Source organism: Balaenoptera acutorostrata, chromosome 11 (assembly GCF_949987535.1).
Source record: "Balaenoptera acutorostrata chromosome 11, mBalAcu1.1, whole genome shotgun sequence".
NCBI classification, from domain to species: domain Eukaryota; kingdom Metazoa; phylum Chordata; class Mammalia; order Artiodactyla; family Balaenopteridae; genus Balaenoptera; species Balaenoptera acutorostrata.
Window position 1 is genome coordinate 107,037,801 of NC_080074.1, and position 17,917 is coordinate 107,055,717.

At 48.8% G+C, this 17,917-nt stretch overlaps 1 protein-coding gene across 18 annotated transcripts in view; it reads right to left on the bottom strand.

Annotated features, from left to right (window-relative positions):
- Positions 1-17,431, bottom strand: part of MICAL3 (microtubule associated monooxygenase, calponin and LIM domain containing 3) — a 177,129-nt gene extending 159,698 nt beyond the window's left edge. For 6 of the 18 annotated variants that reach the window (XM_057556887.1, XM_057556885.1, XM_057556884.1 and 3 more), the window contains exon 1: positions 17,200-17,430. The gene's annotated coding sequence lies outside the window, so the exon portion shown is untranslated. Of the gene's footprint in view, positions 1-17,199 lie in introns of all 18 variants that reach the window. The other 12 variants (XM_057556881.1, XM_057556879.1, XM_057556880.1 and 9 more) reach the window with 4 other exon arrangements.
- Between the last annotated feature and the right edge of the window lie 486 nt (positions 17,432-17,917).

Sequence of the window (17,917 nt, forward strand, 5' to 3'; positions counted from 1 at the left end):
ATTATTCAAGATAGCAAAAAGCCGAATGTCTATCAACTGGTGAATGGATAAAGAAAATGTAGTAGATCCATAAAATGGAATATTATTTGGCCATAAAAGGGAATGAAATTCTGATACAGGCTACAACATGGATGAACTCTGAAACATTATGCTGAGTGAAAAAAATCTAGTCACAGAAAACCACAGATTGCATGATTCCATTTATATGAAATGTCCAGAATAACAAAATCTATAGATACAGAAAGTAGACTGGGGGCTTCCCTGGTGGCACAGTGGTTGAGAATCTGCCTGCCAATGCAGGGGACACGGGTTCGAGCCCTGGTCTGGGAAGATCCCACATGCCGCGGAGCAACTAGGCCCGTGAGCCACAATTACTGAGCCTGCGCGTCTGGAGCCTGTGCTCCGCAACAAGAGCGGCCGCGACAGTGAGAGGCCCGTGCACCGCGATGAAGAGTGGACCCCACTTGCCGCAACTAGAGAAAGCCCTCGCACAGAAACGAAGACCCAGCACAGCCATAAATAAATAAATAAATAAATAAAAATAATTAAAAAAAAAAAAAAAGAAAAGAAAGTAGACTGGTGGTTGCCTATGGCTAGTGGGAGAGGGACTGGACAGAAGTGGAGAGTTACTGCTATGGGTACAGAGTTTCTTTGGGGGATGATAAAAATGTTCTAAAATTAATTGTGGTGACGGTTGTACAACGCTGTGGATATACTTAAAACCAGTTAATTTTACACTTAATGAACTGTATGGTATGTGAATTATATAATAAAACTGTTTAGAGCAGTAACCATGTCTTTTGTGTCACTGTATTCTCATAAGTAACACAGGGCCTGGCACACAGAAGGTACTCAACAAATGTTGATAAAATAAAGAGAACAGAAAAGCTGAGTCTTTTCACCAAAGATTTCATTAGAGGAATTCCCCCACTGCACTCAGGGGCTCCTGTGAGCCGGTCCCAGCCCAGAGGAGACAGGGAGCCCTCTCCAGCCCCTTCTCCCAGCCCAGCACGCCCCCTAAACATCAGGCTGATAGTCTCTGTCTACAGTCTCTTCTAAACCTGAATTCTAGGATGCTTTGCTGGTGGATATAAAAAAACAACAAGGGTCTTCCCTGATGGCACAGTGGTTAAGAATCCACCCGCCAATGCAGGGGACACGGGTTCGAGCCCTGGTCAGGGAACTAAGATCCCACACGCCGAGGGGCAACTAAGCCTGCACACCACAACTACTGACCCCTTGCGCTCCGGAGCCCGTGCACCACAACTAGAGAGAAGCCCGCGCTGCAACTAAGACCCAACTCAGCCAAAAATAAATAAATAAATAAATATTAAAGATGTATAGCATATAATAATAATAAAATATGTAATAGTAATATATAGTAATAAGTAATAGAGTATAAAATACATAATGCTCTTTACTGTAAATTCCATGTAGCCAACTGACTCTCAGACAAACTTGTCATAGATTTTTTTTGTCTAACTCATATCTATGGCCAATCCATGGACTCAACTGATAAATAAGTGAACGTTAGTTTTCATTTACCTTAAGGAGTAAAACAAAATTGGACAAAAAAAGATGTATTTTGGGACTTCCCTGGCGGTCCAGTGGTTAGGGCTCCACACATCCTCTGCAGGGGCCTCGGGTTCAATCCCTGGTCGGGGAACTAGGATCCCACATGCTGCGCAGCACGGGCAAAAAAAAAAAGGAACATGTATATCAAACATGATATAAGCAGCTTCTTTGCTGAATTGGACCCTAGTTTTTCAAATACTAAAAAAAGTATTTCCTCAAATTTTTTGTGCTATTCACAATGCACTAGATATGGACACAAAACACTTTAAGTTTAAACTGCAAATGTTAACATTTTTTCATCACTTTCTTAGACAATGAACAAAACAACAAATCAAGCCCTGATGTGTAGTGTTTGTTGGTTTCTGTGGTGTTAATACTCCCACCATGGCCAAGTTCAAGCTACGTACATCTCTGAACACAGAGCTGGGACGAAATGTACCATAGTTCACAATTATACAGTATTTCCACCATATGGGGCAAGAGACCTGAGAGCATAGTTCATGCTAAAATAATGAGGAAGTAATGAATTTTGAGTATTTGTTACCTTTGTTTTAAATACAATTTATTTAACTATAAGTTTATAATTTTTAAAATATTTATTTATTTATTTATTTGGCTGTGCTGGATCTTAGTTGCAGCATGCAGGATCTTTAGTTGTGGCATGAGGGATCTTTAGTTGTGGCATGAGGGATCTAGTTCCTTGACTAGGGATTGAACCCAGGCCCCCTGCACTGGGAGCACTGAGTCTTAATCACTGGACCACCAAGGAAGTCCCTAGAATTAATTTTTAATAATAGCTGTATTTAACAACCAACTTGCAAAATTCCTTAAAATTTAACCACAAGGTATGAACAGGCTCTGGCAGGCCATGGTTCACTCCTACACTCCCAGTGTTTAGTACACAAAAGGCGCTCATGCACGTTTGTGGAAACAAAATATAACCCTATAGTTACTTCACCCCTAACACTCCAGAGGGATTCAAGGCTTTCCTATAACAAGATATTCCTAGAACTGGGAATTTTGAAAGCCAGACAGACTAGCACAATATTCCCTGTAACACATTTCTTTTACAAAGGGCAGGGGGCAGGTCTTTTAATACTTAGTATAAGCTCAAATCTAAGACACCTTCTTTGATATATTCTCCCTGAGGTATTTCTTCCACAAAACACTCAGGCACTGGGAAGCTAATTTTAAACCCTCGACAGTCTGATCTGGTTTAGCACCCTGGGTGGCATTATTCACAGGGCGTTCCTTAAAGCTCTCTTAAAGTTCTGGCTCCTGCACTGGAAAATACAGAGCCCCACAAGCACCCACCGCTCCCACTCCCGGCTGCTGGAGCTCAGTTTGGGCGCTCTCCCTCCCTCCCAGTTCTGTCTCTGGTCTGTACTCCTCTCCTTGGTTCCCTGTGGATCCTGCCCAGCCGCCTTCGCAAGAGTGGTTTTGGTCCTTGGCTTCCCACCATCCTTTACTACCACCTGCCTTTGTCACTAATGACTCCTAGGTCTACGTGAGACCTAACCCTAACCCTAACCTGAATGCTCCTCTTTACCGACTAGCTTCATGACAAAGCCTCAAGTACTGCTCCTCTAAGAAGGCAGCAGAGGGACTTCCCTGGTGGTCCAGTGGTTAAGACTTCGCCTTCCAATGCAGGGGCGCGGGTTCAATCCCTGGTTGGGGAGCTAAGACCCCACATACGTGGCGGCCAAAAAACCAAAACATAAAGCAGAAGCAATATTGTAACAAATTCAATAAAGACTTTAAAAATGGTCCACATCAAAAAAAATCTTAAAAAGAAAGAAAAAAAAAAAAAAGAATGCAGCAGATACTCTATTCCCATCGGCCAGGAGTTGGTGGGCCTTTATCTTCCTTAGACTGTAATATGAACAAAAGAGGGGAGAGACGTTTCATTTTCCCAAGTACAAACTAAAGCTGAATTTGTTTTTTCAGTTATGCGTGCTGCTCTCCTAGCCAGAAAGCAGCGCAGTTACTCCCTGCCCCTCCCTGTCCCCGATCCCAAGACTCCACTAAACATCTCCCGGGTCTGTATCCCTCCCACTTCTGGTCACAGTTTGCCCTCATCACCCTCCAGTGGAAATTATTCCAAACTGCCCGCCCACAGGACCCCTGGCCTTCAGCCCATCTTCCCCAAGTACTTTCACACCATGCCACTTCCCAATTTTAGAACCTAAGGCTCCCTGTCAAAATCTAAGAGAATATCCCTGTTCCTAGGAAATAAACACTCAATTATTTAGGGCTGAATGTCCCTAGTTTATTCAAAGAGAAGCAAAAAATATGAAAAAGCAAATGGGGCAAAACGAAAACAATGTGTGTTTATGGAACAAGAGCTCCCTGTACTATTCTTGCCTCTTCTGAAATTATATCAAAATAAAGTTACAAAAAAACAAAAAAACTAAACCCTCATCTTAGTGTCAAAGTTTGATAATAAACAGCTCCTTCTCATGGTCACATCTCTGACATACTGTTTTTGTCCCTCTCTCTACACCTAGACTCAGGATTTCCCCTGCTCCTCCCTGCCAGCCCGCTTCCTTCACTGACTCACTTCTTCCAGGGGTGCTGAGGAACGAAAAGAACTAACATTTACTGACCATATGCTACCAGCCAGGCGATATCACACTTGGCATTTCGTGTATATCATTTCATCAAATTTTACTAGGACTCTACGAGGGAGGTGACAGCCGAGGTCTGGAGAGATTAAGACACTGGTCCAGGATTCCACAGCCACTAAAGGCAGAGCTGGAATGGGAACCCAGGTCGGCAGGGGAAGAATGATAAAGCAAATGGGGCAAAGTGTAAATAATAAAATCTAATTAACAAATTTAGGGAATGGTACAAGGGAACTCCCAGTACTGCTCTTACCACTTATCTGTAAGTCTGAAACGACATCAAAAGTTACCCAAAAGAGGGCTTCCCTGCTAGCACAGAGGTTAAGAATCCGCCTGCCAGTGCAGGGGACATGGGTTCGAGCCTTGGTCCGGGAAGATCCCACATGCCGTGGAGCAACTAAGCCTGCGCGCCACAACTACTGAGCCTGCGCGCTAGAGCCCGTGAGCCACAACTACAGAGCCCTCGCACCACAACTACTGAAGCCCACGCGCCTAGAGCCCGTGCTCTGCAACAAGAGAAGCCACCGCACTGAGAAGCCCACGCACCGCAACGAAGATCCCCACATGCCGCGGAGCAACTAAGCCTGTGCGCCACAACTACTGAGCCTGTGCTCTAGAGCCCGTGAGCCACAACTACAGAGCTCTCGCACCACAACTACTGACACCCGTGCGCCTAGAGCCCGTGCTCTGCAACAAGAGAAGCCACCGCACTGAGAAGCCCACGCACCGCAACGAAGACCCAATGCAGCCAAAAATAAATTAATTAATTTAATTAATTTTTTAAAAATGTTATCCAAAAGATAAACTTTTCTTGTGCCCCGACAAACAGGTGGGCCCACTGACCCAGCTACAGCAGCCACCTCCTGCCTAAAGCACCTGGAGGCCAAGGCAGCAAAGATGTGTGTGAGACAGTCGGGAGAATTCACAGTGCTGACAGTCTGGGAGCCCCTAAGGAATCAGTATCTCTGGGGTTTTTCTCCAGAATCAAGTCACATTCTTGGCACATGGAAAACAAGACCAGTTTTACCAAACCTGGGAAGGCACCAAACCTGAAACTTGGGTGTCCTCTGGTCTCTTCCCTCTCCTTATCTCCTCTATCTAATCAGTGTCTTCTTTCCAAAGCGCCCCTGGCATCAACTCCCTGCCTCTCTATCTCCATCGAAGACATCCTGTTCTAGTTTCTTGTCATTCACACCTGAATTATTACCATGACCTGTGGGCCAAATTCAACCGTCAAGTGAAGAAGGGTTTTTATTTATTTTTTAATGGTTGGGGAAAAAAATCGACAGATGACTATTTTGTGACATGGAAGAATTAGATGAAACTCAGATTTGGGGGGTGGGGGATAAAAGCTTTACTGGCGCACAGCCGCGCCCATTCATTGACCAATTAATTACCTGCTTTCTTACTACAATAGCAGTCGGGTGGTTGCATCAGAGACCATATGGCCCGTTGAAACTTAAAATACTTACTTTCTGGCCCTTTACAGAGAAAGTTTGCCAAGTCCTCCCATAGCTGGTCTTGCCTGACTTTCATCTCTCCCCATTCCATAAGATTAACTGACAAAAAATATTACTTCTGTGCTGTTGCTCTGTGTTCAAACACCTCTGATGAACTCTCCCTTGCTTATAAACTTCACACTGTATCCTGGCATCCATCAGACCAGGTGAGCAACCTTGCTTTTAGCAAGACAAGCCCAAAAAGCCATGCTTTTGTTCATGCTACCCTCTGCCTTTGTCATAAGGAGTGAAGTCAGACACAGAAAGACAAATATCCTGTGATATTGCTTATATGTGGAATCTAAAAAAAGGGTACAAATGAACGTATTTATGAGACAGAAGTAGAGTCACAGATGTAGAAAACAAACTTACAGTTACCGGGGATAAGGGGGGGGAGGGATAAATTGGGAGACTGGGTTGACATACACACAGTACTATATATGAAATAGATAACTAATAAGAACCTACTGCATAGCACAGGGAACTTTACTCAATACTCTGTAATGGCCTACATGGGAAAAGAATCTAAAAAAAGAGTGGATATATATAGATGTATAACTGATTCACTTTGCTGTACACCTGAAACTAACACAACATTGTAAATCAACTATACTCCAATAAAAATTTAAAAAGAAAGAAAGAAATTAAGAAAGAAAGAAAGGGCTTCCCTGGTGGCGCAGTGGTTGAGAGTTTGCCTGCTAACGCAGGGGACACGGGTTCGAGCCCTGGTCTGGGAGGATTCCACATGCCGCGGAGCAACTGGGCCTGTGAGCCACAACTACTGAGCCTGCGCGTCTGGAGCCTGTGCTCCGCAACAAGAGAGGCCGCGATAGTGAGAGGCCCGCGCACCGCGATGAAGAGTGGCCCCCGCTTGCCGCAACTAGAGAAAGCCCTCGTACAGAAACGAAGACCCAACACAGCCAAAAATAAATATTAAAAAAAAAAAAAAGAAAAGAAAGAAAGAAAGAATAGAAAGCTAGCTCTTCTTGCCTTCAACTGCTAAGCTCACTGCTAACTTGCCTTTCAAGACGCTGGGAGACGCTGGGAAAGGAACATTTCCTGGTTTCCTCTCCTCTGCTTCCACAGCACCCTATACTTACCCTCATCACAGCCCCTACCACACTACACTGAAATCATCTATTTGCGTGTCTGTCTCCCCAGCTACAGTAAGGTTCCAGAGGGCAAGGAACGCATCTCACTCATTTCCCAACACCCAGACCCAATGTGGCTCTGCGGTCCATGAACACTGAGCTCAACTCCAACCCCACCAGGCTGGCCTCCTCACTCACCGAGGCCCTGGTGCGCCGTGCTCACTCTCTTTCCAGGCACCCCTTCACCTCGCCTAGACAACCCTACCAATGAGCTGGGACACAGCCTATGCAGGCCCACGAGTCAGCGGACTAGGGTCCAAACCCCAGGCTCCTCTCACTCATGTGCCCTTGGACGAGACACTTGGGTGTCTGTCCTCATCTGCAAAGCAGGGGTGCCAGAGCAGCACCTGGACTGCAGGGCTGACAATGCACGTAGAGCGTGTAAACCAGCGCTGTGCATGTAATAAAGACTCAAAAGGTAACTTATTGTCCTTGTTCTCCCCAAAGACTGGAGTCACCTGTCTGTGCCATTTAGCACTTCACTGCTTTTCTTCTTCCCTTACCCAACCGTCTTGTGCATTCATATTGTATCTTCTGAACCAGGGACAAGGTCAAATACCGCTAGGAACCTGGGCCCTGCCCTAACACCCAGTACAGGGCAACATGCGGAGAAGGGGCCCAACAGATGATAAATTAATGAACAAATTATTCCAGGAAGTCCAAAGAGTTGCTAAGAAGAAAAACAATGCAGAGCCAGGGATGAGGCAGAGAATAATGAGACAGAGAGCAGCAGCTGGGGGGTATGTTTGGGGTGCTTTCACACTGGTAAGCACGGGGCCACACATGCTCCCCCGGAGACTGTCCCTTCAGTCAATAACAGTACCAGCTAACACTCAGGGTGTTCACTGCTGCTTATCAAGTGCCGGCAGGATTCTAAATGCTCACAGCCACACCAAGCACATAGGACTGTCATGCTATTGCACAGATGGAGAAACTGAGGCCCAGGGAGGTTAAATAACATACACAAGGTCACACACCCTAGTAAATGATGCAGAAGTCTAGTTCCAGAATTCATGCTCCTTACCACTACACATTGTGGGGAGTGAGTGAGTGTGTCTCTGTGTGTGTGTGTGTGTGTGTGTGTGAGAGAGAGAGAGAGAAACAGAGAGAGAGAGGGGCGGTGTTAAGTTTCACTTGGGACCTTACTGAGGACTACAGCCCGGGAGACAGCCTCTCTGACAGCTCCGAGGAGCCGCTCCGAAGAGGAAAGGGAAGAGCCAGGGTATACATGAACTTTTTTGTCCGGAGAAACATGTAGTCAAGCATAAAAAGATGAGTCATCGATTTTACTGCTTTTCTGCATATGGGAAGATGCAAGAATCTGGGGTCATTGAAATTCTTCCTGAGATATGCATCTTAACTATCCAGGGGCCGGCATATCCAAAGCACAGGATGGTTGTTTTTCTCCATCCTGAATTCCTCTCAGGCTGCACTGTCAGTGGGCAACTGCAGTGGCTAATGGCTTGATCCTTGTAGAACTGGAATGGCAGGCAAGATTTTTTTCTTTACAGTGACATGGAACCCGGGAAAATGTCATTCCTTCTTTCTTTCCTCTTCCTCTGGACTTCTTTCTCAGGTAAGATTATTCAGGCAACCCCTGAAACCTGGGCATGGAGAAGCGGGGCTTGAAGATTGCAAAGCCCAGGTGTGAACCAGGAAAACAGAGACTCACTCCCACATTTTGGGTTTTACTCTAATTTCGCTCCACCCTTCACCAGCTAAGAGATCTCAGGCAAGCGACCTATCGTCACTGAGCCTCGTGTTTCCCAGCCTGTTAAGTGGGCATCATATATGTAACCTCCCAAGATTGTTATAAGGATTAAAGGAGATTGTCATGTCATGACAGTGTACTGATAAAGCATACTCCGGATAAATTAGTTCCCTTTCCACCTTTCCCACACCTTAATATAAGTAAGGTTTTCAGCCAAATCCCTTGCCCTCCTTCACTGTCCTACCAGGGAACAATCTATACTCCACCCTGGCTTTTCCTGCCTGGTGCATATGCCCAAGCACCTGGGCCTCATAAAAGCCTGCAGAAGCAGCTTGGAAACAAGCACGAGAGGGGAGCAACTGCACCACGGTCCAGACGGCTGCTGGTGTGCAAATGAATGTTGCATGCGGAGAGGCTGGCCAGCCAGGCACTGCCAGACCTGACTGATAGCCGGGACAGAGCCTGGAAGCCTGTAGAGGCCGGGGCTAGTACCATCTGCGGTTCTGAGGCTGCATCTGTGTAGGGCTCGGAGAGAGCAACGCAGGTAAAAGTGACAGGCAGCTACTTCCACCAACGTTGGAAGATCAGACTGCCTGGGAAAGTTGTATACAGAAAAGCAAAATTCTGAATTCCTTGAGAAGGAATTCTGTTGCAAAATTCCTTTACTGTGAAGAATTAAATTTAAAGCCAAGAAGTACAGATACACACAATTATATTTTGGAGGTCAATCCACATTTTCATACAGCAACTTTGCTTAAAGCAAGGATATCTTTAAGCTGATGAACTCTTCTCTGAGGTCACTGGTCATGGACACAGAGAATATTTCATTTAGCAACATGTGAAAGGGTCCTAAATGTTATTACCAAATGGAGTCAACTCAACCAATATAGCAGGGAGCAGAGGGGAAGATGCTTAACCACTGCCAGGAGATGTAAGTAATTTCTATTTGAATGGACTTGATCATAGTGATCCAAAGGTCTTCTAAAATAAAAGATTAAAACACAAGCAAAAACTGTATCTCACTGAGCATACCCAGCAAGAAGTCCCATTAGGCCTTTCCCACAATAGATCAGCTTCCAAATACAGACATGACAAAGAGATACTGAAGGAAGGAGGAGTGGGAGGGCTGGCAGGCACCAGCACAAGGCGACCACCGAGTTCCCAGGTCCCTGTAGGCACAGTATCAGGGTCCTGGAGTTAGAAAGGAGCCTCGGAGGTAACATGGTCCAATCTAATTCCCAAAGCATCGGTTAAGCGCCTCCCTGCTCACGACTGCTCCCACCCGTTAGAGCACCTGGGAAACGGTACTCCAGCAGCCCAGGGCACTGGCACCTCCAAGGCAAGCAGCACAAGCCACAGATGGCAGTGGTGCTGGGCCAAAGGGCAGCCTTCAGGAAGGGGAGGTGGCCCCATCCTTTCCTACAGCCAAGGTGCTGGGCTGGTCCTCAGAGAGCAGCTGCAAACAGATCCGCGGTTTGCAAATATACAAACATTCCTGAAACAATAGCCACGGGGGTAAATTCTACAAATTCTCAATCTTATGTGTATGAAATTAACAAAACCAAATGGACAAAAAAATATTTTGCCCGTTAGCATAAATTTTCTTACCACTCCATGTTCAGGGCTCCCAGGCCAGTGGAGCCACTAATCACAACACATTATGGTTTTCTGCATCTGTGCTTTCCCCCCTTGCAGGCGGACAGCGTCTTATTGTCTGGCACGTGCCTTACATATAGTAGCTGCTCAATAAACATGTGCTAAGAGGAAGCCCCAGCATGAAGTCAAAGCTCTTAGGTTCCGGCCCCTCTGTCCCCGAGCTCCCTGAGGGTGGTCGAGGTCCGAGGAGTCTCTGGGCCCTGCTCAGCCCACTGAGGCACACAGCGTCCAGTGAGTCCTGGGGGCCCAGGCACACTGCCATCTCTCCCATTTCTCTCCCCTGCCCCATACTGTCTTTTTCTTCCTTGCTTCCTCTTCTTTTTGCTCCCTCAATATGTCACCTTACAGCGAGGTAATTAGACGCACAGGATTTGGAGTCATCCAGCCTCAGCAACTTATTTGAGGTTACGGACCTTAGCCTCTCTGCAAGTTTCCCTAGTGTGAAGCAGGAGACTAGAAGTGGCGTGTGCACATAAGGCGCTGGGCTGTGTCTGGCCAACCGTAGCGCTCGGTAGGTGATGGCTACTCCTATATAATTGCCCATGGTACCTACTTGTCTAAGGGTGCTTAAAAATGCCAAAGGCAGAAGGTTGATTTGTTTTCCCTACATCTGCAAGTCTGGTTTTGAGAAAAGCCTATCTGCTTTGGAAACAAACTGAAACATGACCGTGTCACTAGTTAAAATATTTCCTTTTCCTTTTTCACAGGGAAACAAATGGCTCTGACCAGTCATGACCAAACTGGGTAAAACGTTCTGTTCCAAATAGTGGTTAGGATCCCACACTACCTCGTTCAGAAAAACAGAATAAATAAATTAAATAAAAATCATCCATAAAGTAGTTGAGCTAGGGCAATGATAGGGTTTGCGCGAGCTCTAGGTTTTGGGAATCAGAAACCCATGCGGGGCAAAAAAGTAGAGGAGGGAAGGGCAAGGGTTTCCTCAGCTTTTCAGACAGACCTGTAATCAACCCTCTTTCCAGATCCCATGGTCCAGCCACTAGGTCCCCGAAGACTACACTGTCCTAAGTGTCCCTTCTGGGAAGCCCACCTGTGTTCCCCTCTGAATGCTTCAGAATTACCTCCTCTGACCCCGCCCCCTTTTTAAAGGAATATGCGAGTTAACCTAAACGCATCTCTCCTGTAGCATTTCAAACAGATAACTCAAAAGTGAAGAGAGGGACAATGTGAAACAGTGCAGGGAAGGTTGGAAGAGAGGAAGGGCTGACCCCCATGACAGAGGTAAGTCAGCTGCCCTTGACTGGTCCGTGAGAGCACAACTCCAGAACCGAATGCCTGAGTCTGAATGAAGCCTAAGTCCACCTTTTCTAACGGGGCAATCACTGAGCTCTCTGTGTGCAGGAAACAGGGGCCATAGCAGCACCGACCCGCTCGGGCGGCCAGGAGGACTGAGTGCAGTCACCATGCACCCACTCAGAACAGGATCGGCACACAGCTAACGGCCTGGACGCGGGACTGCAGACGCCACCATCGGGGTGCTACTCTCCCCACTTCTCTTCCTCTGCTACTCACAGACCCAGCGCTGGCAATCACAAGGCAGCCTGGTCGTCGGGGTGGGTGTGTGAGGAAGGCAGCAAAGAAGGTAGCCGGGACCTTTGTAAGCCGGCTTTCTGTAGGCCGGGGACAACCTGCGTGGAGGTTTGTTGGCATAATCCGGGGGGCGACCGGGGCTGGAGGAAGAATTGCCTACCCTTGGTCTTCCCTCTGGGCTGCTCTGCCCCTCTCTCTCCCAAGCTCCAGCACAGACACAGGGACTCAAGCCTCCTCCATATTTTGCTTAATCAGCAACAGAAAAGAGGCAGGGCAGGAGACAGGGCAAAGCTGGGACCAACCAAAGTTTCACTCCGCCTTTCATGTAGTTATTTGTTTTAACAGTAAGGAAAAAATCAATAAAAGCTACTAGTTAACCACTTGATGGAGTACTGTTCCTCTCCTTCCAGAGTTAACCAGACCGGACCCTTCACTAGGTCACTAGGTCAACGGTTAAACAGGCCTCTGTAGACCCGCCTAACACAGAAAGACCCCTCTCCCGGTGTTCATCCACACACGCACACGAGCTTGTCCGTCCTCCGGCACAGAGACTGGAGGCGCTGCTCCTGCCAGGGACCTGACCTCTTAGCAGAAGCTTCTGCCCTTTGTCTTCCACCTTTCACCAGGGTACAAACCAACAGTCCTACTTCTTCTCCCTTCTTTAATCTGATTGTCACCACTTTCTTTTTTTTTTTTTTAACTTGTGGCAATTTTCTCTTCTCTGTGAAACTTGACACTGACAAAAAGTCAATGAACTGCAGGGTTTAGGGGGATAGTTTGCCTGTCCCCCCTCCCCAGTTTCTTGATAACAATGACCATACACCTCAAGACAGCTAAAGCCCACACCAAGAAAACAGCAGGTCACGTGCAGCTGAGCCCCAGGGGGCAGGGATGTTGTTCTGTCCCCTGGTGTGTACCACACACCTCAGAGCCCGATGCCCTCCACCACCCCACCCCATTCCACAGGTTCAGAGCTGAATTCTGAAAAGTGGAACCAAAGGTGACAGAAGGGGTGGCTGGAGGAAGGGGAAGTCCACAGAGAGTTTAGGTGAATTTCCCAACAATATTCCCACCATTCCCACAATGTACCGCATTATTTGTAGAAGTTAAAGACCAAAGAAGAATCAGATTTTCAACTCTGCCATCTAAAGCAGAAACTGAGAGCCTTATTTACTGCACAGATTCTAGCCCAAGTGCCATGCCTCCAGGTTTACAATTTCAACCTGCCACTTAAGTTAAAAAGCCTGTGTACTAAAGGTGTCCCCTGGGTTAGAATATCACAAATTTCCTCCGCCCACAAACCATTTCAATTCTCTCTATCCCTAGTCTCCCCATCTGGCCTCATTAAATATTTCACACTCTCCAAATAAAGATCGTTTTTCAGCTCTATTTTTTCTAAACTAATGATCTGGCTAAAGAACGCTTCTGGTCCAAGAAAAGCCCAGAATCTTTTCTACTATTCTACTTCAATGAAAACTAAAGCCCCCAGGGACCTCCCTGGTAGCACAGTGGTTAAGAGTCCGCCTGCCAATGACAAGGTGACAAGGGTTCGAGCCCTTGGTCCGGGAAGATCCCACATGCCGCGGAGCAACTAAGCCCGTGCACCACAACTACTGAGCCTGCACTCTAGAGCCCGTGAGCCACAACTGCTGAGCCCGCGTGCCACAACTACTGAAGCCCGCGCGCCTAGAGCCCGTGCTCCGCAACAAGAGAAGCCACCGCAATGAGAAGCCCGTGCACCGCCACGAAGAGTAGTCCCTGCTCGCCACAACGAGAGGAAGCCCGTGCAGCAACGAAGACCCAACACAGCCAAAAATAAATAAATAAATTTATTTTTAAAAAAGAAAGAAAGAAAACTAAAGCCCCCGTAAAACCACAGCCCGTCAGACCCAGAGAAGCAGCAGCAACAGGTGTCAGGGACTCTGCCGTCTACTCCCCAGTCTCCACTAAAGCATGGAGGTTAGGAGCACACACTTCAGAATCAGCCCAGCTCTGAGCGCCAGCCCTGCTTTCTGTCACTGCCTTGACCTGGGTCTCACCAAACCCTAGTTCATGTAAAACCAGGGAAAATAAACGTCCCACCTTGTACACTGTCGTGGGGAAGAAATGAGGTGATGGCATAGGCTCCCACACATAAGCACCCAACAAATGCTAACTATTCTTAGCTATCTAGTAATCTAAAAAGCACAATGGTCTGGTGTCTTTAAGTTTTCCAGGTTCCAAAAAAAGAGGGTTTTTTTTCCCCCTACAAACGAATCAGTGAAATGCCACATGGAAGCAACCTAAGTGTCCCATCGACAGACGAATGGATAAAGATGTGGCACATATATACAATGGAATACGACTCAGCCATAAAAAGAAATGAAACTGAGTTATTTGTAGTGAGGTGGGTGGACCTAGAGTCTGTTCTACAGGGTGAAGTAAGTCAGAAAGAAAAACAAATACCATATGCTAACACATATATATGGAATCTAAAAAACAAAAAAAAAAGGTTCTGAAGAACCTAGAGGCAGGACAGGAACAAAGACACAGATGTAGAGAATGGACTTGAGGACACGGGGAGGGGGAAGGGTAAGCTGGGACGAAGTGAGAGAGTGGCATGGACATATATACACTACCAAACGTAAAATAGCTAGCTAGTGGGAAGCAGCCGCATAGCACAGGGACATCAGCTCGGTGCTTTGTGACCACCTAGAGGGGTGGAATAGGGAGGGTGGGAGGGAGACGCAAGAGGGAGGGGATATGGGGATATATGTATACGTATAGCTGATTCATTTTGTTATAAAGCAGAAACTAACACACCATTGTAAAGCAATTATACTCCAATAAAGATGTTAAAAAAAAAGAAAGAAAGAAAGAAATACCATAAGGAGGAAAACTCAGTTGAAGCCCAATTCAGGCATCAACTCACTACTTAGAACAAATCACATCACCTCCATTTCTTCATCTATAAGGTAGGAATAACACACTGCACTAAACTTGATGACCTCGGAGACAAAAACAAATCAATGATAACAGGCGATGAAAAAGCTTTCACTTCTTCAAAGAAAAGCAATAAATAAATCCAGAGTATGATTATTATTAAAATGTGACTCCCAATATTATGGGACATACATAAACCATGATGCTACTTACTGTTTCAAGAACATTGGGTTTGACAGCCTTTTAATCTGGTCACATGGAGCCTGGTACAAGCAGGAGGGGGTACATGTAAACCCCAGTTCAGAGGCAGAGCCCACAAATCTAGGACCATGCCCTGCCTGCTGGTCAGGTGTCACCCACTCTGGGCCATTTCTTACATCCCGATGCCAGAAATTAGGAAGAGTTTATGGTTCCGCCCGGACAGGTTAAACCAATGACAACCAAAATCCTTACCCACAGGACTTCTCAACAGACCCAAGAAAGGGTCCACTCTGACCATTTATTCACCTGTGTGAGCAGTGTAAGACCTCTTCCACGGTGTACACCATCCTTTCTGAAAAAATGCACACATGAGCTGGAAGGAAGAGCTCAATTCTTTCTTGTTTGATATTTACTTCTAGGTCCGGAGGTTTGAGTTTCATTTTTAACGTACCATAAAAATTTTGGTGTGAGAGCTAGGGGTTGGGATGGGAAGAGGAGTGGGGAGGTTGGGGGACTAGTCCTAACTTAAGAAGGGAGCATGCAAACAAAACTGCATCTGATTTCATCATCCATGGGTCTCCCAAAACCAGACAGGAAAGAAGAAAATCATTTGTGGTTATTAAACATCTACTGTGTGCCAGGCATTGCACTAAATACTTGGTATACATTACTCCAAAGCCCATTTTCTCCCCAGCACCTAGAACACCAGGAAGCAGCAGTCACCTGGACCATCCCAGGTGGGGGGAAAAAACCTCACAACCTAGCAGTCAAGTTCCAGACATTTCAAAGGTTAGTGCTGTGAACACAAAAAGGAGGCTTAGCTAGGAACCAGGTCCAAGTTCCTAAAGATTCTTTGCAAGAGGAACATCTAAACCCTGTTTTTCCTATAATTCTGGAATTAACTCATGGTATTTAATATACTATCCAAAAAGTTAAAAAATTTTTAAAACCTGGAGCACAAGAAGCATTCACTGTAGGGCCACAACAACCTGAGTCAAGTTTCTGACCAGGTCCGTCTGAAGATCAAATAAGAAGTTTATACTAGCCTCTCTTCTCTTCTTCCCTTTGGCCGCACCAAGGGACATGCAGGATCTAGCTCCCCGAGCAGGGATCGGACCCGCACCCCCGGCATTGGGAGCACGGGCTCTTACCCACTGGACCGCCAGGGAGGTCCCTGTGCTATCCTCCTGAGGGACCCTTACAGATGTGCTCACAGGAGAACCACCGCAACAAGGAACTGGCATCGGTGTGGCCAGGTGGTGAGGCACAGAGCCCTCCTGCTGGCCCCGCAACTGAGGGGCACGGCCCTGCTCACTACAACACCCGCCTCATCCGCACCCTGGGGTGCGATCCAAACGACTGTCTCCCCGGCAAACTGTCACACGGATGGGACTTGCAAAGTTTACACGCCATCTCTCCATCCACAACCCAAAAGATGAGAAGGTGGTAAGCCTTGAAGAAACACTGCTCCCAAGACACCTCCATGTCTCGGCACTAAGCCCTGATGTCGGCGGTAACTGCTGCCCGCGGTAAAGAGCCGCCACCTTAGACCTCACACGCGGGGTGTATGGCTGGAGACGCTTTCCCTGAACTGAGTCTGGAGGGGAATCGGGAGACGAGGGCGGTCCGTGCGCCTCAGCGGACGGGGTGGACACGGGGGACGGGGGGACACAGGCGGACAGGGGCACACGGGAGATGGGGAAACACGAGGGGATGGGGACACGGGGGACGGGGGTCACGGGGGGATGGGAGACACAGGGGATGGGGGACACGGGGGACAGGGGCACATAGGGGACGGGGGGACACGGGGGACAGGGGCACATAGGGGACGGGGGGACACGGGGGGACAGGGGCACAGGGGGGATGGAGGAACATGGGGAGGATGGGGACACCGGGAGATGGTGGACACGGGGGAATAGGGGGTACGGAGAGACGAGGGGACGAGGAGAAGGGGGATGGGGGACATGGGAGGACCTGGAGGGAAGGAGGGACAAGGGGGACACAGGATGGGAGACACGTGGGGACCTGAGGGGACGGGGGCCACGAGAAGAACGAGTGGTCAAGGCCCCGCCGCGCCCGCGCTCCCCGGCGCGGCTTCTCGGCGGCGCGTCCGCTCGCGGACTCGCCGGCGGCCTGCAGGCCCCCTCGTGCCCGGCCTCGGACAGCGCCCCCGGCAAGCGCGCCGAGCCTCCCGCCCGCCACCCGCCGCCCGCCGCCCTGGACCCGGGCCCGCCTTCCGCTCCGGGGCCGCGGCGGCCAGAGGGAGGCGCCCGGCCTGCGCGGGTCCCGGCCCGGTCCAGAGCCCGTCTCACCTCCGCCTCATGCCGCAGTGCGCCGGCGTCCCGGCCGCAGCCCGCAGTCCCGCACCTCGCCCCTCGGCCCTTCGGCCGCGGCGTCCGGCGCCCCAGCCCCGCGGCGACCCCGCTCCGGCCAGCGCCTCAACCCGCGGCCGCTCCTCAGCGTTCGGCGTCCCGCGCGGGCTGCACCGCGGCGGCTGCTGAGGTAGCAGCGCTACCGCCGGGCGGGGCGGGCACATGTGAGGGCGGGGCTGCGGCCCCCGGGGCGCGACCACCGGACACCGGCCTCGGGGCGCTGACATCACCGCGCCCCCGGAACCCGCTGTGCCTCCTAACCCCAGGGACGCCGTCGCTACCCGTAGGCTCAGACTCTGCCAGAAGCTCATGGTTCTATGCAGAAGTTAAGGAAAGGAGCCGCCGCCACACCCTTCTTCCTCTCCACCCCCTCCCCCGCGGGTCCAGTGGTACATTCCTCAAAGCCCGCCCCGAGGGGCCAGGGAGAAGCTGATTGGTTGAGAACCTTAGAAGGGGGCGAGGAACCGCGCGAAATGGCCAATGGAAAAGGACGGTGGGCACATCAAAGCCGGCCAGATGGGGAGGAGAGAGGATGCGATTAAAGGGCACGTATTCGTTGCGCTCAGTAGCCGCCGCACAACACAACTGGAATTTTCTTTCTGATCCTATCGAGAAGGGAAACAAAGAGACCGGGGATCCTCAAGTTTCGGGATTAGAG